At 43.1% G+C, this 6,000-nt stretch overlaps 1 protein-coding gene across 4 annotated transcripts in view; it reads right to left on the reverse strand.

Moving 5' to 3' along the window:
- Nucleotides 1-5,000, reverse strand: part of FREM1 (FRAS1 related extracellular matrix 1) — a 181,946-nt gene extending 176,946 nt beyond the window's left edge. For all 4 annotated transcript variants that reach the window (XR_010792875.1, XM_066604279.1, XM_066604280.1 and 1 more), the window contains exon 1: nt 4,739-5,000. The gene's annotated coding sequence lies outside the window, so the exon portion shown is untranslated. The remainder of the gene's footprint in view (nt 1-4,738) is intronic.
- Between the last annotated feature and the right edge of the window lie 1,000 nt (nt 5,001-6,000).

Consider the following 6,000-nt stretch of genomic DNA (forward strand, 5'->3'; position numbering starts at 1 on the left):
CACAGTGTTCAGTGACAAGGGAACTTCCCACGGGGATAAAGGAACCCCCTGCCACAGCTGTGATAGCTGTGGCAAAGGAATGCAATGCTCTCCCATTGCTTTCAATAGGGCCCGTGCTACTGCTTTAAATATAAGCCCTTCCCTGAAAATCATCCCTAGGTGTACAAAAACTAACAAACAACATTACTCACCTAGCAGTGCTGTCCGGGCTCAGGCACATGTTCTCTCTGCAATCCCGGCACTGATCTGAAGCACTTGAATTCAATGAATGGCTGAGCGCTGCCTCTGATTGGCTGTGTGCTGTGACCTATCACAGGCAGCTGTCATTCAATGATGAGAGAGAGAGAGAGAACACACGCTGGAGCCTGGATGGCACTGCTAGGTGAATAATGTTTTTTGGTTTTTTTCTCTCTACAGCTAGAGATGATTTTTCAGGGAAGGGCTTATATTTAAAGCCCTTCCCCTAAAAGCACTGCAGGGGTTGTCTGCATCCCAATGCTTTCAAATGGCAATTGAAAGAGTGGTTGAGAGCCACTGAGAGGCACTATAAAGCCTAGCTGCCATACAAATGTACTATGAGAGTTAATGCTGTTGATTGTTAAACCCAAGGGACTTGTCCGGAAAAGACAGGGAGATGGGGCAAGCGGACATGAGTTGCCAAGAACTCTAGGAATAAGGTTAGTTACCTGCCTCTAGAAAAAAACAGCACTAGTTTTTGCCTCTTTTTTTTTCAAAATAAGCTTGAAAAAAATTCTTCACTAATTAATTAGTCAAGTTAGATTTAGATCTAGGCCTGCATTGAATAGTGTTCCTTCAAAACATTTCAGCTTGGAACTTCATGTGTCCAGATAACACCTCCATTATTTCTGACTTGGTATCTTGTATACTTCAAGTTAAGAAATAGGTTTCATCCAACTTTAGTTTACGTTTAACATTTCTGATTATCTATTCCAGGTCTCTTTGATAACCACTTTACATTTAATGTTTTGAATTGGTAATAATGGATCCAAGTAAGTAAAATCTTTCTGCAACTTCGATATTTTCATCACTGGATCAATAGTAGCTTGTCTTACTGGCCCATATATCATGGTTCATTGATATTTTTTCGACATGCTTTAAAAACTCAGCCATTTTCTTCTAGTCCTGCTTCTTTCATCACATGTTCAGTGTGCGGGCTGAATGATTATGGTGATACATACAACTCTTCTTCATTTACCAATCTGTTTTTCTATTTCCTGTCATCGTGACTGGGGCTTGTTGACTGCATGTTGATAGATTTCTCATAAGAACAATAACATGATCAGGCACACCTCGAACAAAGCAAATTTTGAGTTCAATGGTTAAAGGGGTTATCGAGGCTTCAAAAATGAATGGCTTATTCTCAGAATAGGCCATTAATATCTGATTGGTAGGGGTATGTCACTCGGGATCCCTGCTGATCAGCTGATTGAAAAGGGTCCGGCGCTTGTGTGAGCACCACAGACTCTTCCATGTAAACATCTGAGCATGAGTATGTCAGTGCTCAGAATGTTGTTCTACTTATAGTGGCCATTCTGAGTACTATAGGCTTGTCCCATTCAATGGGACGAGCCTGCAGTACTCAGAATGGCCACTATAAATACAGCATTCTGGCTATGAACAAGAGTGTACTCAGATGAAAAAAATTGAAGAGGCAGTGGCGCTCACACAAGCACCGGACCCTTTCAATCAGTTGATTGGTGGGGATCCCGGGTTGCAGAACCCCACTGATCAGATATTGATAACCTACCATGAACGTAGACCATTCATTTTTAAAGACCGAATAACCCCTTTAATCCCATAATGACTGATCTACTTTAGTCCCTAATAGCCAACCGGTTTCAGTTTCAGTTAGTAGGTAATATGAAGCACATGGTTGATATTACTGGATATATGAGTGCTGGTCCACACTCTTTCTTTAGATTTCTGGATTGAGCTGAGTTGAGCACAACTACAAAACTTGCACTGCAGCATATTTGAGTTGATCCTCGGTTTGCAAATATAGTATACTCTTTGTAAAAAAAAAACAATCGCGCCCCTAGAAGGAATTGTTATTGAGCAGCAAAACTCAGCATGCAGTTACATCTCAGGCAAATATGCAAATTATTAGAGTTGGGGCGTGATTAGATGAACAGTCTTGCCACCTGAGCCCCTAAAAGTGGTTCCACCCATGGCCAATAAAAAGGCTTTCAGAGGCTACTTGTGTGTAGTGACCTCTTTTTCCACTTGTGTAGAGCTTGTTGCCATTAGACGCCTCTAGAAAGCAATCGAGGAGACTTTGCCTAATTAACAGAGTTTAAGAGGGGTTACATTATTGGAATACAAAAAGCTGGATGGTCGCATCGCCGAATTGCCTGCCACCTGGGCCGTTCTCACCAGACTGTTAAAAGGTGTTGGGACCAATGGATGCATGTAGGGGTGCACACATGGCAACTGGGCTCAGGACACTCTTGGCTGACCACCAGTAGACAGGATCGTCTCATCGTCCGAAAAGGATGAGTAGTTCCAATTTTTCCATTGTCTACCACATAGAGACAGGTGGCACCATTGTTGCAGGCCCCTGTGTCTGTCTGTCATCAGGATAGGTCATCAATAGTTGATTGGCTGGGGTCCGCTGCTTGGGACCCTGACCGATCAAGAGCAGGTGCATGCTGTCAGATGTTGAAGCGGAAGCCTCCACGCTGATATCCGTGTAGTGACCGGCGCTTGTAACTACAGGCCCATCTCTCATTGAAATCATTGAGAGCTGTGCCTGCAGTTACAAGTGCTGGCCACTACACAGAGGTTGGCCCAGAAGCTTCTGCTCCAACCCCTGTGTTATTGCGGTGCTCACAGCATGCGCTCGCACAGCTGATCGGTCAGAGTCTCGAGCGGCAGGATTCCATCAGCCAATGTCCAACTTGCAAAGCCAAGACAACAGACTATCTTTAAAAAGCCATTCAGATTTTTCGGTTGCAAAAGAAGTGAAGTAGCACTGACCCCTGAGCTCCAAATATTTTTTGGACACAGCATAGCAGTATGACTTGGGCTCCATATTTTTTCCAAACAATTCTCCTTTTCTTTCTTTCCAAAAAAAACACTATTTTGCCTAAGGACCCCCACACACCTTAAAGGGGTTGTACCAGAATTAACTTTTATCACTTATCCACAAGTGATAAAGTTTTATCCACCTCTCCACCTTATTTTACCACTTTGACCATTATTCCGAGAATGAGGGTCCCATGGCTCTCTCTTTCCATCACTGTGGGGTCCCTTCTCCTACCTCAGTGATGTCAGATTAAAAGAAGCAGTGGCCACCACCCCATTCATTTTAATGGGGCTCTTGGAAATATCCTAGTGCTTGTACTTGGCTATCTTGAGCAGTCCCATTAAATATAAATGGAGCACCACATGCATAGGTAACTGCCGCTCCATTCAATCTCCTCCTGTCTACAGGGGGGCAGTAAGCCCACAGTGAGGAGGAGAGGGAGACATAGGACTATCATTGTCTGGATCAGTGGGGGGCTAAGCGGTGAGACCTCAATCTATCTGACTTTTAGCACCTATCCTAAGGAAAAGCGATAAAAGTTGATTCCGGTATGACCCCTTTAACAGGATCTTCCATCCAACAATCCAACTGCCACTCAGTTCCTGCCATTGCGGAAAACATGGATCATACTGGTTGGGTTTTAATCTATCCAATTCTTTTCTTTCCCAGGAAGATAAACTGCACCAAAAGTATCTGTTTGCCACTTATCGCACTCCTGTATTCAAACAACATGCTTGTTCAGTGTTGATTGGACGTATTTATGAAGGAGCTGGAATAAATTCAATCATCCTTGTATGGCCTGCTTTAATCTGGCTCTACATAGACTTGCTGCAGGAGCATGCATGTGTAAGCCAATATGCATATTCATGCAGCATGACACCCAAGATCACGATTTGGGGACCGGAGTTTCCTAACGTCCTATGTTAGAATAGATAGGAATCCCAGAGAAACATTTTGAAGACCACCTGTTGTACTTTTTATGGTGCATAAGATTTGTGGTCAAGTAAAAAGCAAGCAGCTGCAAGACTAAAGCAGACAGAGATTAAGTGCTCATTTAAGTACAGGATATGGCACCGAGTGACATTTTAATGTGTTTTTCTTTGTTTCCAAGCGCCACAATACTAGTCAACATTTGTCCTCCAACTGTTGTAGCTGCAGAGAGAAAACCAACTGTGCAAGTTCCAAAAAAAATAGTAAAAAGAGATCCATAAAAGTGAACTATTACCCTAAAATAGAAACTTTTTATACTATATCAAACCAAAGATACTGGTGGATACATGATTGTGCATCTATAACTTTTAGAAAGACCATTTCTATTACAATTCCATAATACAATTGCACCAGTCATAAGTTATAAAATCAGGGATTTGGATGGAGTTAACGTTTTAAGTAAAACTATCAAACAAGGAGAACATCACAATTATTTTGTCCATATGGAATATGGTGGCACTTTAGAAGCAATGAAGACTAAATAATATTCCCTCCAAACATTAGAGACTGTACAAAATATAATATGCTAGTATATGTTATTCTATGCAACAAATCAAACTAAGGAGAAAACTAGCAAGACATCGTTTCATAGAGATTATAGTTATAGTCTTTCAATGCAGAGAGTCCATGAATTATACATAGTAACACAATAGTATCAGTCGGCAGAGAGGCATCATTCCTAATAGTGTCAGTAGTACTTACAGCTTTCCTTATAGAAGTTGCCTTAAAAACTCCAAAGTTGAAGAGTAATCTTGCAGCTGAGCTCTCCGCAGGCTTCCTCAGTGCTGATCTCCTTGTTTGCACCTCAAGTTAAAGCAAGTGGCAATAGTTGAGAATGTCCAGGGAAAAGAAATCTTGGAATTATTGTGATAAGAACTCTCATAACAAGCATATAAAATGTTTACACTAAGAGCAGAGAAGTAATTGGCAGCATGCCTTGGTTCTTGCTCCTTCCTGCAGAAGTCTGCTGGGACCCCACAGAGCACTTGTTAATGAGATCTGTGCTCTATCAGGTCTTGCTGCTGCAGGCTGCCAGCTGTAAAGTTTACTTCGCCTCCTCAAATGACACAGCTGGAAACCCCACTCCCACATTTATGTGCTTAGATTTCACCGATTCCCATGCTACAGGGGTTCAGCATGGCATGCATCCTATACACTAAGGTTATCACAAGCTCACCTCTGAGGAATCCAGGCAAAGGATGGTGAGATGAAAGATTAACTATGCACAGGTCAAAATGCACGGGGCTGGAGCTCAAAAGATAGATAGTTCTGTCTCTTGCTAAAAGTTCATGCCACAGGGTTGTTTGGGATGGCACACGAGGCTGGACACATTAAAAAGGCAGAACATAATTATAGATGATAAGTATTTGTCATGGGATGCGAAAGAATATTTAATATAAATAAAATCAATAAATATTATTATCTTATTTGTACAGCGCCAACGTATCCCACAGCGCTTTCAGGTAATTTATTTATTACCCCCCCACCAAGCTGGCCACTCATTTTACTGACCTTGGAAGGTTGGAAGGCTCAGTCAACCTTGAGCCGGCTACCTGAACCATGCGGGTATTGAACTCGCAACCTTCAGGTTGTGAGCGAGAGCTTAGGACTGCCTTAGCACTCTGTGCTAATGGAGTGCCAACGTCAATCATGTCACCAGTGTCCTCCTAATTTGCTCCTGTGCTTAAAATGTATATACTCAGAATTAGAGATGAGCGAGCGTACTCGCTAAGGCAAACTACTCGAGCGAGTAATGCCTTATGCGAGTATCTGCCCGCGTATCTCTAAAGATTCGGGTGCCGGCGGGGGAGAGTGGTGAGTTGCGGGAGTGAGCACGGGGAAGCGGGGGGAGAAAGTGAGAGAGAGATCTCCCCCCTTTCCTCCCGCTCTCCCCCGCCGCTCCCCACCCCCCGCCGGCACCTGAATCTTTGGAGACCAGCGGGCAGGTACTCGCATAAGGCACT

Source organism: Eleutherodactylus coqui, chromosome 5, assembly GCF_035609145.1.
Source record: "Eleutherodactylus coqui strain aEleCoq1 chromosome 5, aEleCoq1.hap1, whole genome shotgun sequence".
NCBI lineage: Eukaryota > Metazoa > Chordata > Amphibia > Anura > Eleutherodactylidae > Eleutherodactylus > Eleutherodactylus coqui.